This window comes from Helianthus annuus, chromosome 3 (genome assembly GCF_002127325.2).
Source record: "Helianthus annuus cultivar XRQ/B chromosome 3, HanXRQr2.0-SUNRISE, whole genome shotgun sequence".
Classification (NCBI taxonomy): domain Eukaryota; kingdom Viridiplantae; phylum Streptophyta; class Magnoliopsida; order Asterales; family Asteraceae; genus Helianthus; species Helianthus annuus.
Genome location: NC_035435.2, coordinates 44,090,011 through 44,107,461, shown reverse-complemented (window position 1 = coordinate 44,107,461; position 17,451 = coordinate 44,090,011).

Here is a 17,451-nt window from a genome sequence, read left to right as displayed (position 1 = left end):
CCCAACCGGATATTCTAGGAGATATGCTCCTTGACGAGCTATTTCAACTAGAAGAACTACTTCTAAATTGGTCAAAAGAACTTAGGAAGGATTTCTTAGATCCATCCCAAGACGATGACCATGAGGAAATGTTGGAACCGCATTCTGACAACCTCGTTGCTCCCGAAAATACCTTTCTTCCTAGACAAGACATGGACGATAGTCGTCCCTGTGCCGATTGTGCCGTGAAGGACTCCCCATCGACCTCGTTCGGTGCATACATAGACCTGAGCGATTCGGCATACACCTTCTTTAACGAGAGCCCGGGAAAGGGTTGGACTTGTCCACCTAGAATGAAAATAGGAATTACCCTCACCGACAACCTCTTGCGTTCTCGCCTTAGTATAGGACAATTAAGGTATCTTAGGCACTATGGGGTTGTTCCAACAAGTCAGGAGCCACCCGATAAGAAATAGCTCCTTAATAAAGACAAAACTTCATAAATCAGCTTTCCGACACGGGGCCGTGCTCGGCCAACACGCCCCCGTGTTCATCAAAAGATTCCCTTCTGATCATGACGTCAGAATACGGACAAACTGTGTCAGAATTTTCTCTGCACACGGGGCCGTGTTCAGCGAACACGGGGCCGTGTCCAGCAGGCTGTCATTTTCTATAAATGCAGCCAAAAATCCTGCACATTTGGACCAACTTGGGGACAGAGATTTGAAGGAATCTTCTCTCAAACAATCCTAGGTAAGTCTAAAAGAAGTTTCCAACAACTCATCTTGTCCTTTCCTCTTCTAGACATTTCCTTCTTCTTCATCTTTCTTCAAAAGCCACCATGAAAAGTTTGAATTTTCAATCTTTATGGTAGGAAACAAGGAGTTTTGATCATGGAATCTTGGTAAAAACATGTTATGTAACATTGTTTAGAGTTATTTACTGTCAAAAAGCTTGCACAAACTCAGAAAATAACTCGAAAACCCAAGGTTCCTTGCTCCAAAATTCTGCAGAAAGATGAACACGGGGCCGTGCTCAGTGAGCACGGGGCCGTGTCCAGAAACTGTTTCGTCTTATAAACTACTTTTGGTGAAAACAGCGAAACATCATCCGTGCATTCCTCAAACAGCCGAAGGGGAAGGAGACCCTCCGTTGAAGCCACACTTGTGCACTACGTGATAGCACTAAGAGAGGCTCTCGACGAAATGACGTCCGTAGAGGAGGTCCTCATTGACCGTATCAACGATCTTACAATGGGATTGGAAAGCAGCTTCCAAGAGATTAACCTTTTGCACCAAAGGTTAAACATTTTGGTGGCACCTCCTATAGAACCAGTCCTTCCACAACAAGACTGGAACTTAGCACTCGGTATTAACAACCCTACCGGGTGGGGAGACATCCCCGCGGAACCTCCTATGGAAATCCCACAAGAAGTCCCGGCGGAAGTTGAAACTCCTCAAACAAATGCGAACGAGCCTTCCTTCCTCCTTCCAAGGGAGGTAGAGGAATGGCTTGCCGACATATGAGGATAAACGCATCCGAAAGTTGGAGTTCTACAAAGCCTTGTCTAACCAGGATCAGTAGATTCTTGGAAATTTTGCTAAAATTAAAATAAAACATAGGGCTAGAACTCCATAAGCTTACTATCTATGTAATTTTTATCTTTATATGTAATCTCTCTATTAGCAATGTTATGATGGTTTTTATGATTTATGGACTCATGGTGGTAATGGATGAAAAAGGGAACGAGAAAAAATGGAACCATGCAGAAGAACAGAACAAACCGACAAAAATCTCCAAAACAGAAGGCTCCACACGGGCCGTGCCCAACCAACACGGCCCCGTGCTGAGCCCCCTGCAGGAAATCACCCAGTTCAGGTAACTGGACACGGGCCGTGTTCAGCGAACACGCCCCCGTGTCCAGGCTTCTGTTTCAATTCTATAATTTTTGTTACTGGCACTTGACCACGGGGCCGTGCCCGGTCAACACGGGGCCGTGTCCAGAGTGCCAGTAACACAAATCTTTGTTTTTAAACACACTTTTACATATTCTAATCAACCAAAAACTCTATTTTTGGACACATTGAGGACAATGTGTAATTTAAGTGTGGGGGGGATGCTAAAACCTTGGAATTTTGCAAAATCCTAAAACAAGCCTTACACAAAACTCTATTGGAACCGCTAAACACCCCAAATTTTTTCAAAAACTTTTTCATTTTTTTATTTACTTGTCTTAGTTTAAGTTGGGAATAACAAGTTATAAAAGGGTTATATTTTTACAAACTTACAACCGATAGCGTCGTGATAAAAAGAACTAACATAAGAAAATTATGAAACGGTATAACAAGTCTAGCTAAAATTCGATTATATATGCTTGGTCACATTAAAAACCCATTCCCACAAAAAGTGAGTTTTGAGCCTTTATTGAGCATAAAAATACACATACTTAGATTAAATGCTCATTTTTCGTTTCTTGTGTGAATAGCCGCTCGGTCTTTACAAATCTAGAACTTGCCACGACGATACATTCCCGGTCCTTACCAACTTAAACCCAAGTAAGTAAATGATGGAGGCATTAGGACTAACTATTTTTCTTTCAAAACCATTATTTTTCATTTTTTTTACCTACCCAAAATCCCCCTAGAAAACCCCTTTGAGCCTAAACCTTTCATTTCATTACCCCCAAAACAATTTTCTACCCACCAAAAAACCTTTTTCATTTTTTCACCTTTATTTTAGTAACATACTCGGTTTTTTCATAAACATACCCTTTACGTGACGAAAAAAAAAAAAAAAAAAAAAAAAAAAAATTTGTTGAAGTCAAAAACAAACATAAGCTACAAAAAGCTTGTTTGGAGAAATACTTCAAAAATAAATGTCACAAAAAAAAAATAAAAAAAAAAAAATAAGGTATTTCACGGAAAACCGACACTTGTTACAATTTTCGCCCTTTTTACTAACCACTAACCAACCACCCACCTTTAAACCCAAGCCTTCACCCCAAAAAGACCTCTTGATATTTACAAAGGTAAAAGTTAAAAAGGAGGAGGATTGATCGCTTGGCAAGCATATGGAAAATGTAAATCCGTGCCGCTCTCGAGCGATTCACTTAAATATACACCTTCGGCCGAGTGATTGAGTGATCTCCCGTGAGGTATGTGAACTTGTATATAAATGGAATTTTAATAAGGCATGCTATGCCAAATTAAGTAGTTTATCTTATGAAAAGTTCAAAATAAACCATGACGAATAAGATTGTAAATAAGGTAAAAATAAAACCTATACAAACCTTGGATTCCCGACACTCTAGGACAAGTTAAAAAAAACTTCTCTTCTACCTATTCCATTTGGGAGTGTAAGCCACATTAAAAGAGTTTTGCTTGAGGACAAGCAAAAGTTCAAGTGTGGGGGTATTTGATGTGTGTAAAATGCAACATATAAAACACATCATTTAAGGCATAAAACTAACCCTTTTTAAGTACTAATGTTGGAAAAAGAGTGTTTTTGTCTTCCTTTTGTATTTTCAGGATGAAATGAGCTCAAAATCACAAAAGAAGCAAAAAGACTACTAAATCTACCATAAATACAAGAAAAGGAACAAAAGTGAACTGCCCGGACCCTCAACGGCACCTCCCAAGACAAAGAGAAGAGAAACAGGGACTGAACACGCCCCGTGTCCAGCGAACACGGGGGCGTGCCCAGGAAGCAGCAGAAAAGACAAACCAGTAGAAGCTTCCATTGCTCACCACGGGGCCGTGCCCAGCGGACACGGGGGCGTGTTGAAAGTACAGCAGGCGCATTAATTGTAATTCGCAATTACAATTAATGAAGAGAGAGAATGTCAGACGGGCACGGGGCCGTGTTCAGCGAACACGGGGCCGTGTCCAGCGTTCTGTTCAGCCTATAAATAGAGGAGCTTGGCTTCATTCTCTCTCATCCCTTGGCACACCACCTCTCTCACACTTCATCCACCACCCACCACCACCATAACACCATCATCCACCACCATCATCCATTGTCCATCATAGAGTGTGTGAGTCGTCTCGGGATCCAAGATTGATCGTAAGAGTTCTTGACAATCAAGGCCATGTTTGCCTAAGTCTCTTACATCACTTGGTGAAGACAAGTGTTTAGTATAATACTTTTTATTTTTAATCTTTTGCACTTTTTATTTGGTTTTGTATTAATGACTTTAATAACTAGTTACTTATGTTGAAGGTGATCTTTCCTTATCGTTTGTCCGTGGTGTCTTGGCATTATTTTACTGTCTATATAAAATAAAAGATTTTCACCATTCATATCTCCACGGTCTATATGGAGGTATGTTGGCTACCTGGTCGGGGGTTAAGGGAACGGTTTGGTAAAGGTCTTGCCCTTGTTCAGCGTTTAGAGGTCCTGCTTGGGACCTGGGTCAAATTTAGTAGGATCTCCTTCAATGCCCATAGGTATTGGATGGCGGGGATCCAAACTCTTTGACCCCCTCATAAGCTAACTACTATTAATACTATAACCCGGCTATTTAGGACTGTATCCCTGCTGACTCAGACTACTTAGCCGAGGGTAACGTCACCGCCAAAAGCGGGGCCTACCATAATTTGCATTAATAACTTAATTCATTATCTTTCAATAATCCAACCCTTTAGGATTGTATCCTTGCTGACTCAAACTACTGGGTTGAGGGTAACGTCACCTCCGAAAAAGGGGCCTACTACAATAACTAAGATAATCTCTTAAACAAGTGCAAAAGTGCGAAAATAATCAAAGGTTATACTAATACACGTGTCGAATCCAAGTGATTCATCTTGTCTATCTGTTTTTATTTTATTTTATTTTTCAGCATTTAGTTAGTTTTTATTTTTCTTAGTTTAAAACATTTTTTTAACTTTTTGATTTGATTAGACGTTGAGGATAAACCGGTATTAAAAGCTCTTGTGTCCTTGGACGACCTCGGTATCTTACCAACACTATACTACGTCCACGATGGGTGCACTTGCCCATATGTGTGTTTAGTGTTAGTAAATATCGTGTTTTATAAATTTAAAACTTGGCTAAAAGTGTAAAAAGGGCTTAAAAATATATCTAAAATTATATTACACTACACGCACATCAATACCCAACAACAAATTTTGAATCTTTTGGCCTAAACAACACCCACAAAGATTTTTAGCAAATCTCAAGTTTATTGAGAAATTTTTTATGAGAATGTCGAGAAATTGGTCAAAAAACTCAATTAGGTTTCTTCAGCGAAAAACCCACCTTGTTCCTCCTTGTTCCTCCCTCCCTGTTGTTCCAAAGAAATTAGGAGTTTCTTGAATCTGCTAACTGCCACCACCATAATACAAACAACAAATAACGAATTTCAAAAATAATCCTCTGATTAAGCATTTTCATTTCCAGATCTGCAATTATTGATGTGTCTTCACTACGTTTCGTTCATTAAGTTCCAGATCCGCGAAGAACCACGATGCTGTAAGGGGTTTGGTTATATTCTAGGGTTTCAGATCTGAAGGTTTTGCAAGGTTGTGAGGGGTTTTTTTTTCCAGATCCAAAGTCCGGCCACACCATCGTAATCAGAGGGGCCGGAAACTAGAGAGATAGAGAGATGGTGGTAGTCAGAGGCTTTCAGGTGGAGGATTGTGATGGTTGTCAGTGTTTATGCATGTGGCGGATGGCGGCTGTGGTGGTGGTTGAACTAAAGAATACAGATGATGGTTTTCGGAGATGGTGGCGGTGCTGGTTGCCGGGTATGGTGCTGATGGATGTTGCCGGAGATGATGGTGCTGAGAGATGTTGCCGGAGATGACGGTTATGGTTGTTACCGGAGGACCGGTGGTTTTAATTTGTAGAGAGAGTTTAAAGAGGAGGAAATATGTTTTAGTATTTACGTTTTTTCTTATTTATCAAAAAACATTAAAATAAAAGCAAGAAATGACCAAAATACCCTTGTGTGTCTAGAATTAACTGAAATTTTTAACCTTGTTAGTGCTAAAGGACGTAGAGTGTAATGAGTTTCAAGTATAAAGGACTGTGGCTGTAATTATTGAAGTTAAAGGTTATCCATTGCAATCTGATACAAACATAAAGGACGAAAAATATAATTTACCCTTTCTTATAAATTAAGAACTAAAAATGTGTATTAATGATCACACATACTAATCATAATACGGGTTTATTTAAACTTTACTTAGCATTAAAACAATACAACAAAATGTGATTGAATTCGTCGTTCAAAACGACAACGTAATAATATGCGGAAGCTTGAACTTGATCGTGTTCGGTTCTTCGTTGAGCTTGATCGTCTTCCGGCATCCAAAATGTAACTTGTAACAACTCTCATTAAGATTAATAATTAGAATGATAATTAGTCAATAAGGAAACCCTAATTGAGACATCCAAGTAATTCTGCACTAACCCTAAAATTTTCGGAACAATCGGAATCAGGATCAGGGCCCCTAAAACTCAGGGGTGGTAAACCCTAGTTGATAATTATCAACTAAATTCGTTGTCACAATTAAAATTTCAAATTTTGATGAATCAGCTAAGCTAGTCCCGAACTCAGTTAGTCTACATAAATAGACTGCACCCTTTACGGACCGTAAGGGTAGGTCCTTACGGACCGTAAGCTTACTGGTTCCTTTACGGACCGTAAGGGATCAAGCATACGGTCCGTAAGCGAGTCTCAAATTTCACTATAAATAGCCGACATTGGCATTCGAATTCTGAACTTAAAACGACGCATAAACTCTCTGTAGACGTCGAATTAGAGCAAATATATCACAATTAAACACACACCGCACTCGAGTCGCTGCCGCAATCAGGGTATTAACTCAATCGCTGTTCAATTCTTTTCTTTCCGTCAAGCTTTTATAGCTCGGGATTTTACCCTCTAAATCCCTAAACTCTGCCCGTTATTAGGGTAATAACTCTAATCACTGGTACGATACTTTATCCGATCGATTATAACTATCCAACGATTGTCTAAGTGTTGCTCAAATTGAGTTATACTTTGTTATTCATTGTGATTTCAACTTGAATGTTTGAGTGTTGTCCAAACTCGGGCTATACTCTGTCGTTCGTTGTGAATCCGCTGAATTATTAAGTATTGCACTTGTAAATCGTTGTGAAGGTTTTATCTCGTGATTATCGTTAAAGTTAAATTGAGTTAATACACTAATACGAGTTCTTGTGTCTAGAAATTAGAATTCATAATCAGTAAGCTGTTAAACTAGTATATCAAACTTAGCAGTTAAGTTAACTGAGTAGATTAATTAATTAATTAAGTTTAGTATGATTAATTAATCAGTTAATCAATATTAATTAAGCTAAGCAAGATTAATTAAGCTAAGTTATTTAGTTAAATGGTTAAGTAAACTTAATAGTTAAGGAAACTTAATGGTTAAGTAAAACTTAATAGTTAAGCAAACTTAATAGTTAAGAAAAAATTAAATAAATAAAAGTAAAACTTAATAACTAAGAAATCTTCCTAGCTAAGAAAGGCATACTTCTTACCTATAAATAGGAGTCTAGGATTTCATTTTCCTTTGCTCATTTCTTTCTTCTTCTCTCTATACGTTGGTGTTCTAACCCATAATCATTCAATCGCTATTACGATTTATTTTCCGACCGATCAATATATCCAATGGATGTTTAAGTGCCGCCCATATTAGGGTGATACTTTGTCGTTCGTCGTTAATTCGATGAATGAGTTTAAGTATCGCACTTTATCGTTCGTTGTGAGAATTTGATCTCGTGAGTTATCGTAAAAGCTGTATTGATCATTAACCCGGTTTTTGTGAAACTCGTTAAGGTTCGAATCTCATGACTACCGTTAAGGTTTGATTTGGGTTTTACACCAATACGTATTCCATTCTGTTAAACTATATATTTAATTACCAAGAATACTCCCAACTACACCCTTACAATCAAACAAACTATTAAATCATCAGAAGATCCAGAATAATAAAGTGCATGCTTAATTATCGGAAGAAATAGAATCAAGAAGTTTGTTAACTCAATCATGCATGCTGATTTGTGAGTCATTCCCCTTTTATAAACTCTTTTCTCACAGTTTGTGAGTCATTCTTCTTTTTATTAACTGTTTTACAATACTCCAAATCATTTTCCAAAAGTTATAATTACAGTGATTAAGTTTATGTAATCACCAAATTACAGCCGGTATGTGGGGTATTGTGCACAGTATTATTATTATTGTTTCCTTCACATTAGGTGGGCGAGCCTAAGGTGACATACGTCACTCATTGGGACAGCCAATGGTGATATGACCACAGTCACAGAGCTGGTCTGTGACAAATACCTATTCTTGAAAGTTGGATGATAATAAACATATGTAAAAACTCTTAATACTGTGAATTATAACAAATGTGTCGTTTTCAATAAAATGAATGGACTCACTCAGTATTTCCCGCTGACAAAACCTTTTTAAAACGCGTTTCAGGTAATTACAGTATATTGGAGTAAAGATTGGATCCAGCACTAAAAGACTTCAAGAAGTGGCTTATTTTATTAATTAAATCAAATTAAGAAATATTGTTTTTATTAAAAGCTACCTTTGTAAAACTTGGAATTTATTCCATCCATTTAAATAAAATCCGGTGTTTCTAAACTCTGATATTTTTCCTAACTCACGGTCCTGATGAAATTTCCGCTGCAATGTTTTTCAAAATAATCACCGGTACCACTGGACTGCTCGCGGCTTCCGATTCCGGCCAGGATGGGATCGGGGGCCGTGACATACCTACATTTCATAAACATGAAATGCTTTAGTCATACGGAGTTTAAAACATGTCTAAACGAGTCCGGGAAGCGAAACTGATTAAAATACATTTTGTTACAGGGTCTACCGTAAATTACGGTGGCTACCTAATTTACGGTAGCCCCTGAATGTTGATTTTTCCACCGTAAAGTAGTGGGTATGTTGCGTAAAGACTTTAAGGCTACCGTAAGTTACGGTAGCTACCGTAACATACGGTGGCCTCTGCAGGATTTTCCAAGTTTGCCGTTTTCTAAAACGAAAACCTTCATAACTTTTAACCCGCTTGTCCATTTGACCTACCGTTTCATCCTACATGATTGTAATTTGATCCTTCGTCATCCGGAGTTAAAATCCAACATCCGGATTAACAAATTTTGAGACTTTTATGCCTTCGGCTTATTACCTTTTTACCGAATTTTAACCCGTTTATGCATTTTATCAAACAAACGTATTTGTTTGATCATTATATCACATACACTTCTTCAAATTAATGTTATCTACCATTTTAGGTCCTAATCACAGGTTTATTACACAATTTAAACCCGTTTTCGCTCGTATGCTTATTTTGACCCGTTAAGGGTAAATAAGCATATTTTAAACATGAATCTCTTTCACTCACATCAAGCATTATACTACCACATTTCTTGTCAAATAATCTTTCTTCACAACTATATTTGTGTTGTATTAAGTGTGGAAATTCCTAAACTCCGAGTTTTACCCCTCGAATCATTATTTTACGGCAAAGACTATTATAGAGTCAAATGACTAAGGATTCATATCCTTCGCTTTTGTATACTCATTCTAAGTGTTTAATTATGCATACTACTCTTTTCCGAACCACCCTTATGGGTCGTTCGCTCGATTTAGCTTAAAAGGGCATTTTGGTCCATTTAGTCCTTTAATTGATACAAGGGACTTTTAAAAGCATTTTCGACCCAAAAGCCCTGTTTTAAACTATGCATTTGATTCGAAAAGTCATTATGTTTTCAAAACACAACGATCATCATATGAATCATTCGGTTTGCTTAGTAAATAAACCAAATGTCTTTATGACTGCATTTAACTATCAAGGAGCCTCTAATTCCTATTGAGTAGTTAATCTATATTATACATACCTGGCTCTGATCAATATATATATTGACCTGTTTCGATACCTTGCCTTAGTACCCGCTAAGTAATAGCGATGTAAGTATCCATTTGATATTTATTCCTGAAATCATACAACTCGACAAGCCATTTGTCGATATTGTCAAAAGGTGATATTTTCACCCTTTTGACCCGTTTGTTTTAATTGACCGATTATATTGGCGAGATGAAGCTTATTGCCGTCTCGCCTACACGACTCGCTCCAGTTTACATTACGCGGTCATTTTAATTATAAATCACTTCTTAACGCTTTTTGGCCTATCAAGGCTTTCGAAATAAAGTATCTTTCAAAACCAACAGTTATTGTCAACGAGTGACCAAATTACAATTTTACCCTTATTGGTTATTATGATTTACCTTATATGGTAACCCTTAAAAGTACATGTTTCATTCGTCATAATATGATCGAATTACCGATTTAACTCATTTTTAGCCATCACTATGGTTTCTTATCATATTTGATTTCCTTGTTCCGTACGACTACACGCCGGAACACCATAACTCAATTAGGTATTTGTCTTATTCGTAATCAATACGACAAAGAATATTCCAAAATATATGACTAGTGTAAGCTATACTTACCTTGCATCCGAATTATGCTTTTCCTCCATTCTTCATTTATTTGACCCGCTTCCTTTCCCAAGCCTCCACCTTCGTTAGGCGTCAAACTATTTTAAATCATTTACAAGGCGGTTAAATTAGTCATAAAAATCATGACTATTCCACCTCACTTATTTTCTATGCCGAAGCTACTATTCGACTTCATGATTAGTTAACTTAGCTTATCAAAAGTTAACTACTGTTTGATCACATGGTTTACACAATTAAGTCAAAGCAACATTATGATTAGAACCCGCTTTACCCCATCTTTTACGTAATTAGTCAAACAAGGCAATTATTCGTAAATTCAAAATATGAATATTCACTTAGGCATTTTAACAAACACCTTGTGGGCATATTCTATAAAATCAACAATCAATTTTCATAACTAGTTATTTAGCCAAGCTTAACATCAATTAAGCATGTTCATATCAATTTTCACATTAACAAAATCTGAATTCACTTCCTAGAGCTCAAATTACACTAGAACAACAATCAAAATTCTAGTGTTTAATATATTCTTACAAAACCCACTTATCACCTTCAATGGTGATTGTGAATTCACAAGAATTAAGCAAAATTTCAACAAGTAATTGACTAGGGTTTATCCCTAATCACTATCTCATTCCTATTTCATCCAAGCAACTATCATGCATCATAAATTTCGAGTTTCAAGTATTGATTCAGAATTTCAATTGGAATCATTCAACGAAATTTCACATACCTTATGATCATTTCACTGAGGTGATCACTAATACATGCTTGGATTTCAATTTGGGTGTGATTTGCCCTTCCAATTGCCTGAATTTTAGCTTGTTAGGGTTTGAAGATGAGAGCTCCTGGCTCCTCTAGAATTGTCGACCAGAACACACACTCAACGTGTGTGTTTTGGTGTTTTATGTTTTATTTTATTAAAACTTGTTTCAAGTTTATCATCTTTGGCCCTTATACTTTACCCAAGTTGCATATAGTATGTTTTAACCAAATTTTCTTATTATTTTGAAACACTTAGCTAACTAGGTTGATATTCCTAGTTACTTAGTGGGTCCCGGGAGTTATAACCCGTTTTATTTTATGTTCCGTTAACTCGGGCCTTTTACATACTTCGTTTTTCTCAAAGTATTTTATCCTCCTTTTAATTAATATCAAGTTTATTTATTTAAATCCTAATCTTCTTTTTCTTTTTACCGGGTTAATTTTTACCACTAACGGTATTTTACTCATTTTCACTATTAACGTGGTTTGATTTCCAAACCCGTTTTTGGGGTGTTACAAGTCTACCCCCTTAAAGAGGTTTCGTCCCCGGAACCTTATTTACGTAGTTCATTGGTTTAATCAAACGAACCTAGTTTCGTTTTCAAGGCTCCCATTTCTTTTGGTTAAAAGTTTTCATGTATACTGACGCGTACGTCTTTCATGTGTAAGGCCTCGCGGGCAGTTACTTACAGCTTATAACCCTTTATCTTTGTTGACTGAGTTGTCACTTGACCACTTAGTCTCTTAGTCTTTTAACAGGTCTATCCCGCGCTTGTGTTATATTAACAAGTGCTTGTATTTATTATGACGCTTTCTTAACTTTGAATAGTTTTACAGGCTAAACTAATTAGTCGCCGTCACTTCATACCCCGTAACTCACGTTACAACGTGATCATTTTCTATATTTCTTTTCTTGTCCGTGAGCGTGTCACGTCACGTTTAAGTTTAATTCAACGTTTCTTTATCATGCTTCTTCTTTTCGAATGTATCGTCTCGCATCTATCGATGTTAAGACCCATACTCTTTGATATTTGTTATTTCCGATTTCGTCTTATAGTATTCATATTTGTTAAAACATTAACTGAATTTTAGTTTAACGTTTTTCTCTTTAACTATGTCAATTACTCATATCTAGGAAATTGACAACCCATAATTTATTGTTTTCCATTCTCGTTTTACGCGGGGAATCGTGACAAGTTCCCTCACCTTACACTATTGACCCGTTGGTTCCTTCACTTAACCTCGTAGGCTATTTCCTTAAGCTTTCACCTCTTTAAGGCGAGACCCTTATGATCCCATTGCTTCAATTCATGACCCGTGGGTCATTTTGGCCCCATAAACCTTTACACTAATTAATATCCCGTAGGTTATGATGATCCCGTAGATCATCTTTTATTCGAGTCTTTTTGACTTTCCATACGCGTTCCTGTTTCTCAGTCTATGCATGCGTTTAATTCCTTACCCATCAACCGGGTGTTTTACCGAAATCGTTATCATTGCACCCGCTTCCGGTATGCATTAAGACTTTGTTTCGATTTACTTGGTCATCTTAGCGAAATCTGTCGCTTTTATTCGACCATATCTTTTATTCTTTACGTGACCACCATTGGCGGCCTTATTAATTATGAGCGACGATTATCATCGTTATACTTGCTTTACTACGACTAAAGTTAACAACCTTGATTATCTTTTTCGTGTGGGCAACACCTTTGTTTTTTTATGGCTCGGTGGTCATCTATACTTTGGTTTTACTTGCCCGTTTTGTTCGCCATGGCCCTTTCATCCAAGATGACTTATTTTCGTGAATTTTCTTTTGATCATTCATTTATATCATCATTTACATTAATCCTTGTCCCTTCTATCGGGCTCATAATCCTAATGTAATATGCTTCCGTCACCCGGCTGTGCGTTTACATTATTATCAACTATCTTGTTCATTTGTTTCATTTGGGTACTTTTTACTTTGTCCCATTCACCCCATCCTTACTACATCGGATGTAAATGTCCGCTACAAGAAGTTCATGGTATCATATGCCACTACTTACTTGGCCAGAGTAAGCGATTAACACATGACACGCATGACCTTTTTATAGTTTTCACATCACGCCCTATGTAAGTAATGCCTCTATTTGTTTCTCTTGGAAACAATATCCCGAATACATTTTCTATTCGGGTTTTTCCAAGTTTTTAATCTACATATGCAACTTTCAATTTCTACATATTTGTTGCATATTACTATTTGTGCAATTAAATTTAAAATGTGCACCTGGTAATGCTTGCCCTAACGGGCTTCTCTTGCCATTAGCCTTGTTTGCGACCGTTACGCGGTTTAGGTCCTTGATAAGCATACTTTTTGGACCGTTCCTCTGTCAAATCTGCGATTTATTAAACTCTCGCTATCTTCATATGCGAGTGTCCTTCAACTAAAACATATACAACAGTTAGTGATTTCGACATTAAAGGATGCCAGTATTATAATACAAGGCTTTTCTACTATACGCATCAACGCGTGTAATTTCGTTGACTATATCTATTCTATGTCGTTTTTATTGGTGTAACGTGTATTACACGATAACCATATGTGTTGTTCTCAACACTTTAATCATACTAAACCACTGATATACATGTACTTACCGGATTTGCAATCAAGCCTCGAACCGAACACACTTTATTCTTTAACCATGAGCTCTGATTACCAACTTGTAACACCCTTACCGATATTTAACGTATTTCTTATAAATTAAGAACTAAAAATGTGTATTAATGATCACACATACTAATCATAATACGGGTTTATTTAAACTTTACTTAGCATTAAAACAATACAACAAAATGTGATTGAATTCGTCGTTCAAAACGACAACGTAATAATATGCGGAAGCTTGAACTTGATCGTGTTCGGTTCTTCGTTGAGCTTGTTCATCTTCCGGCATCCAAAATGTACCTACATTTCATAAACATGAAATGCTTTAGTCATACGGAGTTTAAAACATGTCTAAACGAGTCCGGGAAGCGAAACTGATTAAAATACATTTTGTTACAGGGTCTACCGTAAATTACGGTGGCTACCGTAATTTACGGTAGCACCTGAATGTTGATTTTTCCACCGTAAAACAGTGGGTATGTGGCGTAAAGACTTTAAGGCTACCGTAAGTTACGGTAGCTACCGTAACTTACGGTGGCCTCTGCAGGATTTTCCAAGTTTGTCGTTTTCTAAAACGAAAACCTTCATAACTTTTAATCCGCTTGTCCGTTTGACCTACCGTTTCTTCCTACATGATTGTAATTTGATCCTTCGTCATCCGGAGTTAAAATCCAACATCCGGATTAACAAATTTTGAGACTTTTATGCCTTCGGCTTATTACCTTTTTACCGAATTTTAACCCGTTTATGCATTTTATCAAACAAACGTATTTGTTTGATCATTATATCACATACACTTCTTCAAATTAATGTTATCTACCATTTTAGGTTCTAATCACAGGTTTATTACACAATTTAAACCCGTTTTCGCTCGTATGCTTATTTTGACCCGTTAAGGGTAATTAAGCCTATTTTAAACATGAATCTCTTTCACTCACATCAAGCATTATACTACCACATTTCTTGTCAAATAATCTTTCTTCACAACTATATTTGTGTTGTATTAAGTGTGGAAATTCCTAAACTCTGAGTTTTACCCCTCAAATCATTATTTTACGGCAAAGACTATTATAGAGTCAAATGACTAAGGATTCACATCCTTCGCTTTTGTATACTCATTCTAAGTGTTTAATTATGCATACTACTCTTTTCCGAACCACCCTTATGGGTCGTTCGCTCGATTTAGCTTACAAGGGCATTTTGGTCCATTTAGTCCTTTAATTGATACAAGGGACTTTTAAAAGCATTTTCGACCCAAAAGCCCTGTTTTAAACTATGCATTTGATTCGAAAAGTCATTATGTTTTCAAAACACAACGATCATCATATGAATTATTCGGTTTGCTTAGTAAATAAACCAAATGTCTTTATGACTGCATTTAACTATCAAGGAGCCTCTAATTCCTATTGAGTAGTTAATCTATATTATACATACCTGGCTCGGATCAATATATATATATATATATATATATATATTGACCCGTTTCGATACCTTGCCTTAGTACCCGCTAAGTAATAGCGATGTAAGTATCCATTTGATATTTATTCCTGAAATCATACAACTCGACAAGCCATTTGTCGATATTGTCAAAAGGTGATATTTTCACCCTTCTGACCCGTTTGTTTTAATTGACCGATTATATTGGCGAGATGAAGCTTATTGCCGTCTCGCCTACACGACTCGCTCCAGTTTACATTGCGCGGTCATTTTAATTATAAATCACTTCTTAACGCTTTTTGGCCTATCAAGGCTTTCGAAATAAAGTATCTTCCAAAACCAACAGTTATTGTCAACGAGTGACCAAATTACAATTTTTCCCTTATTGGTTATTATGATTTACCTTATATGGTAACCCTTAAAAGTACATGTTTCATTCGTCATAATATGATCGAATTACCGATTTAACTCATTTTTAGCCATCACTATGGTTTCTTATCATATTTGATTTCCTTGTTCCGTACGACTACACGCCGGAACACCATAACTCAATTAGGTATTTGTCTTATTCGTAATCAATACGACAAAGAATATTCCAAAATATATGACTAGTGTAAGCTATACTTACCTTGCATCCGAATTATGCTTTTCCTCCATTCTTCATTTGTTTGGCCCGCTTCCTTTCCCAAGCCTCCACCTTCGTTAGGCGTCAAACTATTTTAAATCATTTACAAGGCGGTTAAATTAGTCATAAAAATCATGACTATTCCACCTCACTTATTTTCTACGCCGAAGCTACTATTCGACTTCATGATTAGTTAACTTAGCTTATCAAAAGTTAACTACTTTTTGATCACATGGTTTACGCAATTAAGTCAAATCAACATTATGATTAGAACCCGCTTTACCCCATCTTTCATGTAATTAGTCAAACAAGGCAATTATTCGTAAATTCAAAATATGAATATTCACTTAGGCATTTTAACAAACACCTTGTGGGCATATTCTATAAAATCAACAATCAATTTTCATAACTAGTTATTTAGCCAAGCTTAACATCAATTAAGCATGTTCATATCAATTTTCACATTAACAAAATCTGAATTCACTTCCTAGAGCTCAAATTACACTAGAACAACAATCAAAATTCTAGTGTTTAATATATTCTTACAAAACCCACTTATCACCTTCAATGGTGATTGTGAATTCACAAGAATTAAGCAAAATTTTAACAAGTAATTGACTAGGGTTTATCCTTAATCACTATCTCATTCCTATTTCATCCAAGCAACTATAATGCATCATAAATTTCGAGTTTCAAGTATTGATTCAGAATTTCAATTGGAATCATTCAACGAAATTTCACATACCTTATGATCATTTCACTGAGGTGATCACTAATCCATGCTTGGATTTCAATTTGGGTGTGATTTGCCCTTCCAATTGCCTGAATTTTAGCTTGTTAGGGTTTGAAGATGAGAGCTCCTGGCTCCTCTAGAATTGTCGACCAGAACACACACTCAACGTGTGTGTTTTGGTGTTTTATGTTTTATTTTATTAAAACTTGTTTCAAGTTTATCATCTTTGGCCCTTATACTTTACCCAAGTTGCATATAGTATGTTTTAACCAAATTTTCTTATTATTTTGAAACACTTAGCTAACTAGGTTGATATTCCTAGTTACTTAGTGGGTCCCGGGAGTTATAACCCGTTTTATTTTAAGTTCCGTTAACTCGGGCCTTTTACATACTTTGTTTTTCTCAAAGTATTTATCCTCCTTTTAATTAATATCAAGTTTATTTATTTATATCCTAATCTTCTTTTTCTTTTTACCGGGTTAATTTTTACCACTAACGGTATTTTACTCATTTTCACTATTAACGTGGTTTGATTTCCAAACCCGTTTTTGGGGTGTTACAAGTATTTAGTTAAAAAAATATATAAATAGTAAATGTAGCTCTTTTGGAGAGTGCAATCTTGTCCGACATGCCTTAACTATTGTTCTAACCTGAAATTGTTTTAACTCGAACCCGTTTTAACTTGAAACAAAATAACATTTTTGTTGTGACATGTTCTGACGCGCCATGTTGCCCGATCCGACCCCGTCAATACATAT